The sequence below is a fragment of the Zophobas morio genome, unplaced genomic scaffold (genome assembly GCF_036711695.1).
Source record: "Zophobas morio isolate AGI-343-1 ecotype UQ-CSIRO unplaced genomic scaffold, CSIRO_AGI_Zmor_V1 ptg000311l, whole genome shotgun sequence".
Lineage (NCBI taxonomy): Eukaryota > Metazoa > Arthropoda > Insecta > Coleoptera > Tenebrionidae > Zophobas > Zophobas morio.
The window spans coordinates 193,295-212,370 of record NW_026972415.1 but is presented as its reverse complement, the minus strand read 5'-3'; the positions used below and the strand labels follow the sequence as shown (position 1 = coordinate 212,370).

The window sequence follows — 19,076 nt, the reverse complement described above, 5'->3', positions numbered from 1 at the left end:
TAGTACTTTTGAAATTTTTCAATGGTTATCGCTCCAATGCTTACCACCAGGACAGTAATCATAGAATTAGATAAAAGATAATCTTCAGGTTCAAACATCGTTGTATCACAATTCGTGACTAAAGAATAAATTTTGGTAAATTTACTACTTTACTGACAGTAGTTTTTAATAATTTTAAAAGGAAAAACTTTTCTGTAATTATTAAATTTACCAAAGTCGTTAGTTTAATTATAACAGAGTGTTATTATACAATAAAGTTTGATCAGAGCAATTTCCTTTTAAGTCTACTTTCAGCTATTTCAATGATCTAATGAGACCAGTTAGACTCCAAACCTTTCAAGGAAAGCATATGGCGTCAAACCATTATGTTTGGCCATAACAGCTGGCGCCTTTGTTTATAAAGTTGGCGTACTAAGTCAAAACATAACTTCCTTACTGCTTATCCTTATTCCTTTTATAGAAAAGGGTTTAAGAGTACACTGCAAACGAGGAAAAGTTAACCTTTTATAGTCATCTTTTATAGAGATAAACATCATTAGTTGCATGCTTATCATTATTTATCTAATACTTATTTATCATTTTTATTATTAATATTATTGGTATTAGTAGAGGAAGAGTATTATTATAAGTATTCAGTTTCTTAGCTAATATGGGTAGGGCTCACAGGTGCTTAGGTCTCCTATATTTGGCATACCACTGAGGATGGTAGGTTATCGTAGATAGTAATTTCGTTGGTGCTGTTCTGCTCAAAGCATTTTAATGTGTTTTTTACAATCAGTTCGGTGATAAATCTAATCTTACAGTCTTAGTGCAGATGCCAGTTTCTTATAAACCCGGGACATTTTTACACAGCCGAAGAAAATTATTTTGTAGGATTTCTAGCCTATTTACATAATTCTTAGAGGAGTAGATAAAAGGAAAAGACAACTATGTAGTATAGGTCTTAACATGAATTTATATAGAAGCAGTTTATTACTAAGATTTAACTTTCTCTATTTGCGAAGTAAGGACTATAAAAACGTTAGTTAAGTAGCCTAACTGTGGCCCCCTCTTGAAATCACGGCCAATTACTATTTCAAGGTACTTAGCCTGCTAGCCCCAAAGGAGATCTTTATCAAATAATCGTAAGTTGCTCACTGGGCGATGTTTCCTTCAACGCGAGATCAATAAGGCCCTGCATTTTGTCTGGGTAAGTTTAAGATTATCGGATGCGAAGCAGCTTCAAGGAGTTTTAAGTATGATCGCTTGTATTTATGGCCCTCGGGACTGGTTTAGAACTTTTATAGATGGCAGTATCATCAGCATTCTGCGAAAGGCGGGCAGTGCTGACTGTTACAATATCATTAGTGAAGTGAGAAAACAGCAAAGGGAACAAAAGGGAGCCTTATGGGACACCTGCAGAAAGAGAGCACGAATCGAGGTAAGGGTTTTTATCTTGACTTTAAATATTCTATCTTTTTAAAAAAAACTCAATATATGAAACAGGTAGGTACGAATGAGGGTATTCTAAGGGGGTACACCCAGAAGGCGATATGACAATGGATGAAGCCTTAGTTAAGAAGGTCTTTATATATGGTGGCGTTCCATCTCATACTACATTGTTTCAGACTAGGACTAATCTAAGGAGACACACAGAGTTATATCCTTTTTGTGGTTTAACACCATCAGGCACTTCCATGTAGTATAGAAAGTTATCACAAATTAGAACACTTCCACGTTTAACCTTGCTGTCAGACAGAGAAGTATCCGTACAGATTTAATGTTGGCTACCGGACTAAAAATATTAAGGTAGTCGTCTCCGAATTTTAGCGTTTATCTTTTAGCACAGATGTGACCATCGCATCGATCTATGGTGCTATGGCGCCATTAGCATTACTTTTCACTTTGAAGACCAATTCGTCTACTTCTGCGTTTCGGACCCTCAGCTGTACTTGGAGTAGAGCTTTCAGAAGGTTTCGTAGTTTCACCGGTTTTATAGGATGAGTATTGGTCGTAGTGGGGGCACATCCCGGGTTTGCTGGAGGGGAGGAGATAGATCTATTGGTAGGTATGTACTCTGAGCGCTGAGTTTTAATTACTGTATCCGATTCCTGTATATATCACAAACGCACAATACTTGTCTTGTCAAGTGTTACTGACCCAGTAGGCGCAGGCCTCTAAATTTGCTGGTGGATTCAGCGTACTTTTGCATAAAACGGGCTCATAAATGATTACATCTCTACTGCTTAATAATTTAGAGGCTTTAGGGTCCCAGATGTTAAAGCAATATTTCCTAGGACCCAGACCGATGAAATCCTTTAATGCGTCTATCCCCAGCTATCCAGGCGAAGGTATATAGTTCACAGTATAAGCTCTCGCTCCAAAAAGACGAAAACTCTTCATGTCCGGCTTTCGTAAATCCATTCCTCGATAATAAAAGCAGTAGAGTGGACGTTACGATTGGTACTAGGACAATTCTTAATTTGCGCGCTGTATAATAGAGCTTCCCCCCGGAGGTACTTCAGTAAATCAGAATCAAATAATATAGCACTCACCCTGTTAAATGCTGTCTAATTATTCCTATCAGCAATTCCATGTGGTGTGGGGGGTTGTAACAGTGATGCCTCTACGGGTTAACCCGTCAACGAGCCCTTGGGATAAAATTCCTTTGCATTGTCGCAACGTAAAGTTACCTTACTGTTTTAATGGGGCGTATTACACCCTCAACGTGATCAGGTATACTCTTAAAGGATCACTCTTTTGTCTCAGAAGATACCAGGTAACCTTTCTTGTAAAAGCACAGTCTAAGACAATGCATACCTATAACCACCTTTCGCCGCAGAAGTAATGGGTCCTGCAATTGTCGAAGTACACTATTTCATAAACCCGTGTAGCATTTAAAGAATTTTTCTTGGGGAAGTTCAGTCGTCGTCCCTTCGCTATTCGGCAACACTCGCAGACAGTGCTTCATCGGTGTCCGTGATATTTAAAATTTTGGTGGTATTGTTCTAGATGATGCTCATCAGCAAACGCTTCGAAGGGTGTGCTAGCGCCGGTGCCAAAGATCCAAGGAAACGTCATGTGAGTAACCAATGATATTCTTCTTTGCTTATGGCCCCTATGCTCTTTATGCTCTTTATGCTTAAGGAAAGAGACTTCTCGTATTTTTCGCAAGCACACAGTTGGCAGTCTGCTGGGGAGTCTTTTGATTTTGAGCACTACCTACAAAAACACTTCGGGTTACTCTTGTTATAAAGTCAGCACACGCCATTTGGGAACCCCCTTTTTTTAATCCCTCCCTTAAATTTCGCGTCTTATCACAGCGACAATCACAGAATTTACACTGTCAACCTAAATAGCCATTTAAGTCCCTTCTCTAAGATCGCCGTAGCAGTTCCAATATAATTGTTATATTTTCGCTAAAAAATATATTTCTTAAAAAATATTATATTTTGATATATTTTATTTATATAATTACTATATTATCTATTACATACATATAATGTTACTTATTTTCACCTATAATAATTTACTTTTATAAAAGGTATATTTCATTTTATTAATTTTTTTAAGTATTTTTTGTAAAATTTATATATTTATTATATAAATAATTATTATATACTTTTATATTATTTATAAATAAATAAATTTTTGGTTTTCATTATTTATAAATTAAGATTTGGTTACTAGAAAAATCTGAATATTATTTGTTTCTTATTTTTATATATATCTTATTTTGATAAATAATTTTTTTTTTGCTATTAATAATTGTTATAGTTTACTATAATATTATATATATAAATATAATATTTTAGTTTTCCATTTTATGTGTTTTCTTATTATGTTTATTTATTATGTTCATTGCATTTAATATTATATCTTTTATTATTATTGTATTTATAATAAAATATTTTATTAATAATACATTTATATGGAAATTTATGAACCTTCTTATAAGCTTTTCTAAACTATCTATAAAATAAAAATATTGTACTCATTTTTTTTGTATGTAAAGTTATAAAGTTTTTCTTAATATTCTTTTAAAATCCTTTTTATTATTATCGAATATTTTGATTTAGAATTTCTTGATACTTTTTTTTATATTATACTTCTAAAAAAATTTATATTTAGAAAATTATAGGAAATTTTAAGGTATGAACTTTTTAAAAAGCTTTTGTGTTAATTATTATTTTATTAAAATTTAGAAATAAAACTTTAATAAAATGTTCTCTATATTTTTGAATATTTTAATTTCTTTATCGAGCTAAAAAGAATAATGAAAGAAAGGCATCATTTTGAAAAGTCTTGTTCATATATATTGTTATAATTTTAAGTAAACTTAAATAAAATTCTTTAAAAAGTGTTGTTAACTTTAATAAATCACGTGCTCATATCATGTGACTGTGTTATGGGTCATAGGAGGTATTTTTATGTGTTACTCTTCCCCTTTTTTTCTCCCTGAAAAAGTTTAAAATGAATCTAAACTTTATTAAAGGGAAAAAATATTTCACATAAAAATGAAAGTAACTAAATTGCTAAAGAAATTTTATTATTTATAAACGCCGTCAAAAAATATTTTAAATTTTTTTAAGAAAAGTTTAATTTATATGTGGATCGCATTTTTCAAAAAATTTTTTTGTTAAGAAATATAAGGAGAAAAATTATTTGAAAATTAGCTTTTTAAGAAAAAATTAGTTTAATTAAAAAACTGGTTCAAGTTATTTAGTATATAACAAAAAAAGAAAAAGTAAATTTAGATAAATTTATTTTGAATTTTTAGTATTAAAAGAAGCTAAGAAAGTTTTTATAAATCTACGCTGATTTTTATGAAGTAAGCTTCAATAAAGAGTTTCTACAAAAAAATTATTTTAAAAAAATCATTGGAAAAGGGGAGACAATACTTTTAAGAAAATTTTATATTTCCCTATAAAATTTATAAACATTTCGCAGCAGGCACGCTCGTTTGTAAAGTTTTGAAAAAGGTCTAGACAAACTGTAAGTTACGAAGGGACAAGAAAGCTGCTTTGCTTGAAAACGTCTATGATTATATTTTAAGTTTTCTTTTAACCTGACTTGATTGCTTTGTTACGAGTATTTGGTTTCTTTAGTAAAAAATAAATACTAAATATAGTAGAAGAAACTTTCTTTCTATTAAAATATGCAAGAAATAAAGAATTTGATTTCTAAAGCTGTTTACTGAGTTCTTTAGTTTACTGCTCAGGCTGTAATATGGTAAAAAAGGCGAGTTTTAAAAGACGCAGGTATCTAGAAATCTTAAGAATGAAGCATAAGAAAAGTTAAAATTTGTTTTAAAAGGTTCCAGATGGGTACACTATATTTTTTGTTCATTTAAGAAAGCTTTCAGGAAAGTGTATATCCATAAGAGATTGCAGGATTCAGTCGCACTTTTGGAAACTTAGAACACTCAACTTGAACAAGTTCATAACAAATAGTAAGATGGAAAACTATCGACTTTCCCTCATATACGTTGAAGCACGAAAGGTTCAGCTTTAAATTTCCATCTCGGAAATTATATCACAGATACTTTAATTTTTGTTCAGAAGCGAATATATAATGAAAAAAATAATAAATGAAGGGAAACTTTAATAAAGCAAGAAAATTATTTTTTAGTACTTTATTTCCTGCTCTCACAGCGTAGTTCACAGGGGTTTAACTACAGCGCCTATAAGAGGTAGCTAGAGAAAAACAAAAGAAATTTTTTAAATTAGCCTGAGCACTAAAGGTTGGCGGGCCTTAACTTGGTTAAAATTATATGCTCCCTGTACGCTTCCTAGCGGGTTGAAATTTATAAAACGCGGACGCTTGCGTGCGCACTTTCAACAATATAGCAAAGTAAAAATCTCGCAAATTTCCAGTCCAGTAAGTTTTTGATAAAACCTTCACTATATTTAATGTTAAGTTACTCAATCTCATAACTCTAATACTTATACTTATTTAAATTTGGCTAGTCGCAGTTATCTAAAAAAGAGTGTTCCATTTAAGTAGTATGAAACGAAGTCTTAACGCCTTTGATCGCTTAAAATTATACAATTGGAATAAATATAAAAGTTCAATAAAAAAAAATAATATATGTAATTTTATTTTTTAATTATTTTCAATATTGATATGTGAAGTGTTGTTTACAATTTTTGCTTCAGAACAGGGATCTTTGCATTCGACTAGGCCAGGTTTCGCTGGTAGTACATAATAATAGTAATAATAATAATAATAATAATAATAATAATAATAATAATAATAATAATAATAATAATAATAATAATAATAATAATAATAATAATAATAATAATAATAGTAAGAATAATAATAGTAATAATAATAGTAATAATAGTAACAATAATAATAATAATATAATAATAATAATAATAGTAATAATAATAATAATAATAGTAATAATAGTAATAATAATAATAATAATAATAATAATAATAATAATAATAATAATAATAATAATAATAATAATAATAATAATAATAATAATAATAATAATAATAATAATAATAATGACCAGAGCGTGAGTATCTATCGTAGCCATTAAAAATATAATACTCGTCTCCGCCCTTTTCAGTGATTAGTCGAACGGCGCAGTTATTGGGGTTGTATTCTTTTTCGTACCTGTTGAGGTGAGCACATGAAAGGAGTTGTAATGAGTTTTACAAAAGTTATTACTTCTTTGGCTTAGTATTGTTATAAACTTTGTTAACTTTTACTATCGAGTAGTGGACAGAATAAAAAAAGTTTTATGGGAGTCTAAGAAAAAGTTTAAGTAAAATGTATATGTGTATATGGTAAATACAAAAATAACATACTTTATAGTACTAATAAAAATAATAATAAGCATTAAAAAGTTTCTATAATAATCATAAATAAAAGTTCTTGTAAAGTTATATAAATAACAAGTAAACAAAAATTTATAAAATATAATATAATAAAGTTTAAATGTTATATCAATAAAGAATAAATGTAATAAATAAGCCCTACTAATATTTATAATAAAAATTAAAAAATAAGTGATAGTAATTATAAAAAAAATTAAAATTGATAAATTAATATATAGTTCAGATGATATTTCATAAAATATAAATAATAGCATAAATAATAATAGCACCATTCTTGAGATTTGTGGGTCCACATTTTCACAAAAGTTCGCAGAGTGACGCCATGCGTTACTATAATAACAGTATTAATACCCTCATTGTTCTAAAAAAAAATGAGAAATATAGTAAATACTATAGTAATAGCCAATAAAAACTAGAAAAAATAGAAAAACAAATTAATATAAAAAAAGACCAATCAAAAATTATTGATAAAATAAGTGGTTGTAAAGCAACCAATCACAAAGTTACACAAAATTGAGTTTTGTTAAATTTAACGTTCAATATATCAATGGAGAAAAGTATAATTCTATATAATATCCGAAAAAATGTAACCACTATATATAGCGATAAAAAAAGGTTCTCTGTAATACGTGCAGACGACTTTCGCGGTCGCGCACGAGAGTCCCGAAAAAAAGTTGCATACGGATGCAAACGTCAAAGGGGGACTCCCCAAGAGGATATCTGTTAAATATAATAAAAGAATTAAAAAGATGCCGCACAAACAAAATTTCTATATAAAGTAAATACCTATAAAATAATTAAACATAAATCTTTATAAATTTTTAATGTAGATGCAAAAAGTCTAGTAATTGTTATATAAAATAATAATTTTTTTAAAATTAACGCTGCCTTGCCCAAAATCTTCCAGAATGTTTCGCTCGAAGATCGTAATGTTCCAACTGAAAGTATATAAATTATTACTACTATTATTATTATTATTATATTGTTGTTGTTGTTGTTTCTGTTATTACTTCTCTTGTGTATCCGAGTTTCTCTGCACAAGCACGGCTTTTTCCTTCAAATAAACCGTAATCGAGTTCTGCTAACATCGGATGTTCCTTAAAAAATCGTTATAAAATAAAAATTATTTTAATCAATTTTTTAAAATTTTTTGTTTCTATTTCTTCTCTAAATTATAGTTAAATACATTTTTTTTCAATTAAAAATTTTAAAAGTAAAAGTTTTGTAAAAACTCAACTTTTATTGTTCTCTATACTTTCATATAGTAACTTTGTAAGAAGTTTTTGCTTAATTAGTTCAAATTATCTTATAGTTCAACTAAATTAATTTTTTTTTAAAAAACCATCATATCCGTAATCCATTCAAAGGCCGTATCCATTATGCATTGTGCAGTTTGAAAAGTTCGAACGTACGGGCTATACCAAAGCCTTATTAATCCTGAAAAAATTAAAATCAACTTAAAAATAGGAGAAAAATATTAAAGCTAAATTGGTTACGAGTAGAAAATAGTAATAACATAATTGAATTAAATAATTTTTACAGTGCGGTTGTTATAATAAATTAAGATTTTAAAGTAAACATTCCCTCAAGCGAATTTTTTTTAATAAAAAAGTTTTTACGCCATTAAAACACAAAAATGAAAGAAATGAATTTTTTTTTTTAAAGTGAAGTATTATTTTTTACAAAACCAAAAATTCTACGTAAGGAATGACCTTTAGAAATTGTATAACGAGAATGAAAAAAAAGGAAATTTGTAGTGTTCCACGCGAGATGCACCCCTTTACTTTTTTAATTAAGAAACCAAAAAGTAAAAAGGTAAAAACTTGACTACAATAGTAATTTAAGAATTATACGTAAATTAATATATTTTCTTATTTTTAAAAAGGTAGAAAGTAAAAAGGTATGAAGTTAATAATAATAAGAAATAGTGGCAGCTCTTTACTGAAATATACGTAATCTACTCAGTATCACCAGCTTTATGAGGGAACACGAAAACTTCTTTAAAATAGTTTGTTATTGCTTCTCCAGCTCCTCTACAAAAAATTATTTTAATCAGAAATAAAAAATCTTTAAATAAAAATATAGAAGAGCTGGTCAGACAAAACCAAGGAATATATTAAAACCCTAATTTTAATAATAGGATTTTTAACATTATTCAATAAAAATGTTTTTCCTCTATAATATTAAAGAAGTTTTTAGTAGGTTGTATTAAATCTTTATAAATATTTATTTATAAAAGCAATAGAGGCCTCTGCAACTATATATAAATAAATATAACTGCCTTGCCATAGTTTTGCCCGCATTAGAAAGAGGTATTTTATGTTCAGGTAAAGTAACATAGACAGAAGGATCAACATTAGCGAGAGATTCTCCGTGACGAACCTTTTATCATTGTAACTCTTGTTAATAGAATTTATTATAAAATATAAAAAAGGTAACCAAAAGAATTCTAAATTGCGTTTTTTCGGGTTTGCATTGGATTGAATGGAAACAACGAAAAGGACAGGAATAAAAGTTTTTAATTTTATTAAAAATCCTAAATTTCGTCATTTCATTTTCAACTGATTGAAATTTTGCTATTACTATGGCTGAATCCTCTGCTACTTTTGATATGACATCTTCATTCAACAGCACAAACCCCATTTCATCTACTAAAACTTTTAAAGTATTATAAGAAGTTTCGTTGAGAGGGTTAATAGCGTTCGCAGTTCTTTCGGAAGTAGTTAATAAAGCTTGTACTTTTTCGTTAATTAACTGTAGTACCTCCATAACTGTATTGTTCGGTTCGCAGGTTAAAATAAAACGAACTCCACAGTCAGTAATAATCCTAAGCCGCATATTCTATTCCCTTTCTATTAGTTCACTTTTTTTTATTAATAAAGTTTGAAACCTATAGAAACTAATGACCTTTGACTAGGTAGTAATCTTGGTTTATCAATCCAACTCGAAATTACAGACAGTTCTTAGTTTTCTACGAAAGTTGAACCTTTGCGAAAAAAAACTGCTTTTTTTTTCTAACTACTAAATATACTTTATATATTCTTTTACAACAGTTTTTTGTTGTAAGTGTTCTTGAAGTAAAACCTTACAAAGCGTACTTAAGTTGAAAACAAAATTTTATGTCAGAAATAATTGCACCCATTATTCATAATTAACATGCCTTATTATAGTACACATTTTAAAAAAATAAATATAAAATATATAGATCTACCAGTAAAATACTTCTATGAAATATAGCCTTTAGAGAATAGGAAAAAAACATTACTTTACATATTTACTGCTTTCCACAAAGTATAAAAAAAGAAATGTTATTAAGGTTACTGGTTAATTTTTCGAAGATATAATTTTCTTTTTGCACACTTTTATTGACCGCACGGTAAAATTTTTAAGCGAAAATAGAACGCGAAGGAGTACGATAGGAAAACAAAATTATGTATCCACTGTAACACTCATTTAAACATATCTTTAAAAAATTTATAAATAAAAAAGCCTGAAAAAAAGGACAACTCTTCTTTTATTTTACAAAACATGTAAAAGAGTAATTTTTTAAAGACAGGAAACCTTAAATAAATATTTGTGTTTTAGTTAAAAAGAATGACCTTGAGCTGACAGCTTTAAATCAAAGAAAACTAAAAACTACTTTTTAATAATGTAGAAGAGCATCACTAGGCGGAGGAAAACTAAGTTGATTCATTCATATTCTACGAGAATATTCTATTGCATTCGGTGCAAAAGTTAGCTACAGTTTGTTTTCGCCAATTAAAATTATGAAATTCGTACTTAATGAACTCTTAGGAGCGACACTGGAGCGGCTATGACGCTGTGGTTTAAGACATCAAGTTTAAGAGTAATTTATAAACAATTCATGAGCTAAGCTAGTTCCTGCAGGTATTTTTTAAAATTTCCTTTTAAGCTTTAGGCCCCTTTAATAATACACCCATCCTCTGGACGTTAAGCACCCAATAAACTATCTTGTAGACAGCTATTAACAATACTTTGCTCGGCCCTACAGGCCAAGACAATATATTAAACGAACTCTTTAGATAATAAAGCTAAAACCTCTTTACAACCCTACAGACTGAGAAGATGCCACAAACGAAGATTGAACCTTGTTTTTATTGAATTAGAATGAATATATATTCACAATTCTTAAATACACAATTCTTAAATAATCTTGATAGATTAAATTTAACGGTTAAAATTAATATAAATGCCAAGAGCATACCCTCAGTTGTGTGGAAGCTACCCTTTTTTAACTGCGTACTGTAATTGGATTATAAAATCAACAAGTATATCCTTAAAATATGCATTGTACTGGCAACTATGGCATTAGAGTGGCAGTGTGAATTCTACCTCTACCCTAAAAGGTCGATTAATCTCGGCTGCAATCCTTACATGAGCCTTTACCTTTAAATATCCTTCTGAAGCTTCTGCTGTTCTTAGCTTAATCTTTTTATTCTCCCAATGGTTTTGGACACTTAAACAAGTTTGCGCAGAAGCGAAATTAAGTACGCAACCCATTAAAGATCGAAAAAAAGAAAAGCTTGGATAAGGAATCAAACATTCGATTAGAGTTTACGTATCAATGGTCCTAAGTGCTTTGCTACAATGACGCTTATTTTACCTACGCGCTCGGGTCCTGAAGTGTGGTTGTCATAATTGTAGTAATTAAGGTTTTAAAAAAACCAATAAATGCACTTTTTATGCTTCCTGTTATAAAGAAACTACTAAATTTAACCGACTGACGACACCCAAACTCTTAGACTCCTAACGGTCTCTGTTAACGCCGGATAGAAGAACAGAGAGCAACAATTAGAAAGCAAAAATTTACAACTTATAAAACAAATGTAACTAACTGATTCATTTCACCACGCCCCTCCCCAGGGTCACAAAGTTATGAGCTAGAAATCAGCTTAGCTTATATCCCCTAATAGGGACATTATTTTAAAGAGTCCTTTTTCCGGTCCGTTTCATATTAAATAAAGTGATTTTTGACATCTCTATTGCAACAACTTTGTTTCGTTAGTTGTCAATCAGAATATTGATGGAATGCTCAACTGAGCTTCTGAGTTCCTCTAGTACGGTTTGCATCTATTTTGTCCCGATAAACTAAGCTGTTGCCATGTACTTTTCTACTTCAAATGAATATCTATCATGGATTGTTTACTTTTCTCCAAATTAGCAAACAGTTCAATGATTTTTTTATGTTATGGTAGCAATCTAAATTTTTATAAAGCTTCGAATGCCTAGCTAACGTCAGAACGTATTTATTTCCAAGTTTTTTTCTTAGCCTTTATTACATATCCTTTCATCCCTTTTAAACGGCGTTAACACCCTTTTCGCAATTTCCCAGTGTTTAGTTGTATAAGCTTTAAAATGTCAAATTATCTCGTTTACTACAAAGAGTATTTAAGGACTCGAGAAATCCCCAAGATTTTCTTTAACAAATGTAACTTTATGTATAATTGTTTTATAGTGGAGGAGACTTTGCCAACGCGATGTAGCCATTCTTTTTGCATATAAAATCTCTGAAAATTCTTTTAGTATGTAACAAAATGTTAATAGCTATTCGCTACCAAATCTTTGTAATCCTATAGAACACCTACTCTGTAAAAGTTCAGTCTAATACTAATAAAGATGCTTATTTTGGTCCAATAGCTCAACAAACATCATCAAGCGGGGTACTTCATTTATTAGATATTGCCATCATAAAGACATCCGTTTTGTTGCTAAGCTGACGATGATGTATGAGCCCTCCTTTTGTCGCCTACCAGTATCTTAAGAAATAGGGCCCCCCAGTTCCCTTTTTTTTTTTACCTAATTCGTCAATTAATAAATTTTTAAGTAGACAGAAAACGGAGATATGACCCTTTAAAAACCTATATACTCGTGCTTCATTAAAATTCAGTAGTTAACTTTCAAGTCTGTAACTTAGTTAATGTTATAATTATAATAATTTGACCAAATCCACTAAGAGTATGCAGACTATAAACCGTCAAACGGCGTTTACTAAGAAAAAGGAAAAAGAGGCCAGTAACTGGAAAGCAAAAGCTTATGGCTTTATATATTTATTTATGAAGATGAAATAATACAGTCAGTTCAAGCTTAGAAGAGGCCTAAAACGCTGCTTAATCTGATTTACAAATTAAAAAAGGTCCTTTATGTCCAGGAGGCCGTAGGGACAGTGAACAGGTGTCGCGGTTAACGAGTGTAAAGCATCCGCGTCATAGGTTATGTTACAAACAAATAAATAGTTGGGATGCGCTAAATATATACCATAGCTCTCCAAAGTAATGCGACAAATATGTTTAAGGAAACGTTGCCAACTGCAAGCCATGATGCAAGCGAGCACCCCGGAAAAACCATGGGGCGCCTGAAATTATTCGGTACAGTCGATTTTGGACCGCTTGAAGTCGCTTTATGTTTAGTTGACTGCCATACGATGCCACGGATGCATAGGTAAAAGTCGACTGAATAATTTGAAAATAAAGCTTAAGTTGTTGCTTATTGAGAAAGAACCCTTCTTATACAAGAAGGGAAAAAGTCTTTATACGTTAAATTCGCTTTGGTGATGGGGTAGTCAACGTGACAACGCCACGAAAATTGCTTGTAACTCCCTTGTGTCAGGGGACGGCTTGACCGCAAAGCGTTATAATAGATGCTGTCGTTTCATGACTCCTCTTCAGTACGAACAGAGCTCTGCTCTATAGGGAGTAAACTGATATTTGCCACTAATCAAACCAAACCTCAAGTGCACAAGCATACGTTTGCACGTGTTTTAAAGCTAGAGAGGTGGTTTGGAGTAAACATAGGGAGCCGTATCGCCATCAAACTGTAACAAAAAAGTGGTTTTCTCAGTTCTGGATGTGTCCAACATGTATAAAGCAAATAAGATGGTAGATAGCTACGAGCCTTGCGGATTTCCCATAGCCAGCTCGTTTAAAGATGAGCTAGCTTTTCCCACTATGACATAAAATGACAGGTGCAGAAAAGGCTGGAGAAGCGAAAGAAGATAACCTTGTATCTTCAGGATGAAATAGTTCACTAAAAGCACAGGGCGCCATACTCTGTCGAAGGCTTTTTTGACATCTAGAAATAATCGCATGTTGACTTATTGTTATTAAACTTTGGTGACGTGCTCGGAAAAACGCAAAAACTGCTGCGTAGTAGAGTAACCTCTTCGAATCCAAACCGAAATCTGGTATACAACCAGGGCACACCACAAACTCGCCATCCAGTTTACGACTTTATTGTAAAATCAGGGTTTATATACGAGCACATGATAATTATCTTACTGGATTATTACCTCATAATAAAAAAGCATTAATTTAATTTATAAGCAACATAAACTAAATATGTAGCTGCATGATTCATTTTTAACAAATAAAATTTTTTAGAATATAAATCTAATCCCCTCATCGGTTTTAACTATATGTCAAGCTTACGGTTCCATAAATGTTAAGGGGCTGTATTAGGGTTGTTATTTTTCAACTTCAATTTAAGAAAGCGGTGGCCACTAAGTCGTTTTATGCCGTAAAAACCATCTTTTTATCTGTGTTTTTAAATTGTAAGCTTTCAACGTTGACCTGTTAAATTTACAGGTTATTCCATAAATGTAAATAGCGTTCATTTGATATCATGTAATTAGGTTGTTATCATTAAACTAGTTATAAAAACCTTGATAGTTTCTTTTTTCTTTTTAAAACCGTTAATATATAATTTTCTCCTAGTTTATTAATAATAAGCATACAACGTACCCATTTAACCGGTAAAGTTAAATCTACTGTTTCTGCATTCGCAGTACCGCTAGTCAATTACGCACTGCCAGCCAATTAAGTAGATTTTTTATTAAAGACAAATTTTAATAAATTCAATTCTGTTTTACTAGTAATCAATTTTTTTTTACTTCATTTTAACATCCATAATTATTACATATATTAAATTTATTGCCTTAGCTTTATAGGAATTCTCGTAAATCATTTTACTAAACTCACGTAATCATATTTAAATTTTGTATAATTCTATAAACCAAATTTTATTGAACAGAAGCGAAAGCTTTGTTAAACGAAATTTACACGTATAACTGCAAGACTAAGTAGATCCTTATATAGCGAAGTTATTTTTTTATAAAATTATAGTTTAACTCACGAGGAAAAATGGTGGCATATTTGATAAAATGTAAAATAACTCTCGTAGCAATCAAGGTTAAAAATTTAATTCTTTTTAACTCCAGCAATATTTATATTATAAAGAAAACCCAATATTTTACTTTGTGCACCAAATTTGTGTCTCTTGATTCCGTCGTAAATTCTTAAAACACAAACTAACCCTAAGAAACAAAAAATTAAATAAAAATTGAATATTTTTTTTAAGACTAATTTACCTTTTTCTTGACTAATAAAAACCTTTTGTACGACACAAAATAATATGTTATCTTGGAAAAACATAAAAATTATTAAACTGGGCTATTTTAAATTGCAGTGATAACAGTTGAACAGCTCATTTATTCGGGTGCAGTTTAAATAATTTAACCAAAAGGTTAAAACCAACAGAAAATTACTTCCTAATAGATTATCTTTATTATATAACTTAAACCTTATATGTAAATCAAAAAGATAATGAGAGATCCCTTAAGTTAAACTACCTTACCCAAGTCCATATTAATAAAGTCATTAAGCCTTTAACCTCGCAGTTATTTCTTGCAAGGGTATACCGAAAATTGATTTAACACGCCATAATTAGTGGTTATTTTATAAACTTGCTGCATACGTTATTTTTGATTCGCTAGAAAAATAACGCGTTTTATTTATACTAATTGAAACAAGTTATATATTTTTTACCGATAAACCTAAAATAACTAAACTTTAAAAAGATGAATCAACTGCTTATTAGGTACTTTCGTATGGCTCATCTTATTTATATATAGGTAGAGGTTGGAATCACAATTTACGCCATTATACAAAAGTTATGCACTTCCTTTTTTTTCTAATTTTGTTTGCAAATATTTCTTTTAAGATTGGTTTCCCTGACTGCGGTTTTATTGACCAGGAAAACTGCAAGTGTATAATTTAGCATTCAAAATAACTATTTATATTTAATTTATATTGTAAATTAGTTGAGAAATTTTAAAGTTTTTAAAGTACAGTGGCCTTTTTTATACTCATATCGCACTCTACGGGGACGTTATTTTATTTTTTACGGTAAATAATATGTAAAGGGACTATAAGAAATGTCGCCTCAATAACTTTACGGTTACAGGAACAAGAATACTTCCCTCCGCAAAGACTTTGTAAGCAGCAATGTTTTTTTTTATAGTTTATAGAATGAATTTTTTTTTCAATAATTTCTTATTTTTACCCAACCATTGAATAAATTTCAATTTTTAGGATTTTATATTTTAATAATCTACGTTTTATTAACAAAGAAACTGTGACTGACCTTAATAAATTAACTACTCTGTAAGTTCACTGTCAGTTAATTTAAAATCAATATCGTTGGATTGTTTATATGCTTTTTGTAAAAAAATTTTTTAGAGTTCTAAAATTATAATTTTTGTAAAATGACTGTTTTCAAAGGGGCTGTAGGCTATAATTTTATTGATTCGATTAAGGACGGATCATTTTTTTCTCTGAAAGCCTTAAAGAGATTGTAAGTGTTTAAAATCTTAATAAGTATTCCCCTTCTCCATAAACAATTTTTTAATAGAAATCTGGATAGGAACTATCTTTTGTTGATAAACTCCAAAGAAGTTTATGGGCTCATTAGTTTAACCAGTCTGTAAGTTTCAGTCATCATTAAATAAGAACGTTACACTAACAGTACAACTTTAGCCAATAATTTACTTTGTACTACTGTATAGTAATGAAGATTGATTTTAAATTTTTTATTAATTCTTACGCGTGGTCTTTCGTCATGCATATATATATAGAAGTTACTAATTAATTACTGCTGTACATGTATAGAAGTATTGACGATAATCGTATTGTTATGATTCAAGAATGGCTCCTTTTAGATCTCACGGATTTAAGGGTGTTGTAAGTCACTTTATGTTTTTTTTAAAGCTTTTTGCTATTCTAATAACTGAAGTAATATTTTAAAATACTAAAAAAATTTAATTAATATAAGTACATCTGTAACGCGATCTGCCTTTTATTTATACATAGATAGATTTTATACTAAAAATAAAACCAGCGTTATTTATTTTACTTATAGAGGGTTAACAATAATAGTTATTTCCGTTCTTTATTAATTATTTTAAAAATTTTATTTTTGTCACTTAAAAACTTCTTTAACTTTATAGAAATCTTAACCAGAATTATCTTTCTTCAATAGACTCGGGAATGTTCAAGAGCCTTCATAGTTTAACCAGTTTGTAAGTTTTATCGTAAGTATAAAAAAACAAAATAATTCAACGCCAGTAGTATTACTGTTTTGTTCATCTTATAGTTCCTGTTGCTTTACTAAACGTTTTTTTAGTGATCAGATAATTCGGTTAGTATGTATATTTAGTATAGAATACTCATCATCAGTGGAATCAGTAGGTTTAGAGAGTAAAATGGCTTCATATGAGCCTTTCGTATTAATTATCGTATACCATAGCTTTGCGACCGAGAGGTTTGAATGCTTCCAGTTTTTGATACCTTAAACCCTATATTTCGTTTAAAGTTAAGCTGTTGTGTGCTTTAGGGAGACTGTTAATTAACGGAGCCACGCAAGACTCACTCCAGTATTATAATGGAAGTTTAGACTGTTTAAGTATACACCGTGGCGCGGTTATATATATAGTACTAGTACCTAGTACTTACCATAGCATAGGGAAAATACACTAGTATCCAGGAACCAAATACCGAAGAACAGTGCAGGTTCCATAGACACAGCTAAGACCTTATCACACTAGCAAAAGGTACTAGTACGGTAGAAGCGCCTAGCTCACAGATGCAGATCGAGCCGAGTGAAGAACCCGAAGCAAACACCTGTGAGAGTGTCTACACTATGATACGACGCAGCCGTCTGCTGCCACCGTGCGCCCTGGAAAGAGCGTAGATAAAGGTAACATCACTCATCACTAGACAAGTCATTCTGTTTGCTTTCGTCTTTGATACTCACATAACAGAACTTTACTCTGGCAACTTAGCCATTTTACACTAAGATTTAGTTAATAAATGGTTTATCTCTTAGCTTCAATAGATCTTCATTCACTACGCCTAAGGAGGAATAGCTGCAGAAGGCAATGCTAGTACTCAACGCTAAGCCTTATGACGCAAGTTAATTAGCTCGAACCGTAACGCAACCCAGTCATTCAACTAACGAGCAAGTCTGGTAACTTCCTAGTTACTTCAAAATGAGCACTAGTCAAATACAGGTAATCTAGAACCTGCTCCAAGACATAGACTTACTATAAGTTTTTATCATTTTTAAGAGCTTGTCTTTCAACACGTGCGTCTCAAGCATAACTTGTAACAAGATCAAGCTAGCCAGCTATTGCAGCCTGCGTCTCTCCTCAGTACCGTTAAGCTCACAACTCAGAGCCTCAGTCAGGAAGGTACCATAATCACGATTCATTGGGGTGGTAAGTAATTCGCTATTAAGTTCAAGTATCAAATCGGATACTAGCCATGTTGGTCTTAGGTTAATGTACATTATCCGCCTAAGCAGAGGGCTTGCAGAAGTATAATAGACGAACGCCGCAGAATAGTAGAGGGTGACATGACCCGACCAAAGATAAGTTTACTTCCGAACGGTATTCCACCTAAGGATGATGACCTTCCGAGCTGCTTGGATCGAAACCCGCGGCAACCCTCGAGGACTAACGTTATAGTAAGAACGTTTTTTATATATAGGACCAATCTTTTTTGGCCACTTTTACTAACAGGCGCCTGTGAACCTTAGAGTCTAGTTCGTTACTAGCCTGCAGAGTGTACAACATGGTCGGAAAGCCGAAGCTCACAGTAAGGTCCACCATTCGAACCAAACCATCACCGTTGAGGTTTAACCCAAAGAACCTTTCTTTAAACCGTGGCAGATGATAGCCTAGATCGCGATGACCGCATGGACCATGAAGGATGCCTCGCACGTCCCGCGCTAAAAGTGTGTAAGTTAAAGTGCCGCACAGGACGTGCGAAACAACGAGACATGAGAAAAATCTCGTATCTCTTATACGTGATTTTGAAGACCTTAAGAGTGCCAAAAATCACCTTAAAAAAAAAAAAATAAAAAATAGTGCTCTTCTACCTATGAAAA

At 31.0% G+C, this 19,076-nt stretch overlaps 1 long non-coding RNA gene across 1 annotated transcript; it reads right to left on the bottom strand.

Annotated features, from left to right (window-relative positions):
- Positions 1–7,842: 7,842 nt before the first annotated feature.
- Positions 7,843–8,871, bottom strand: LOC135119852 (uncharacterized). The gene is made up of 3 exons (XR_010278391.1): positions 8,808–8,871; positions 8,179–8,273; positions 7,843–7,933 (listed from the first exon to the last, which is right to left on the bottom strand). It is a non-coding gene; the product is annotated as an uncharacterized LOC135119852 (long non-coding RNA).
- Positions 8,872–19,076: the final 10,205 nt, after the last annotated feature.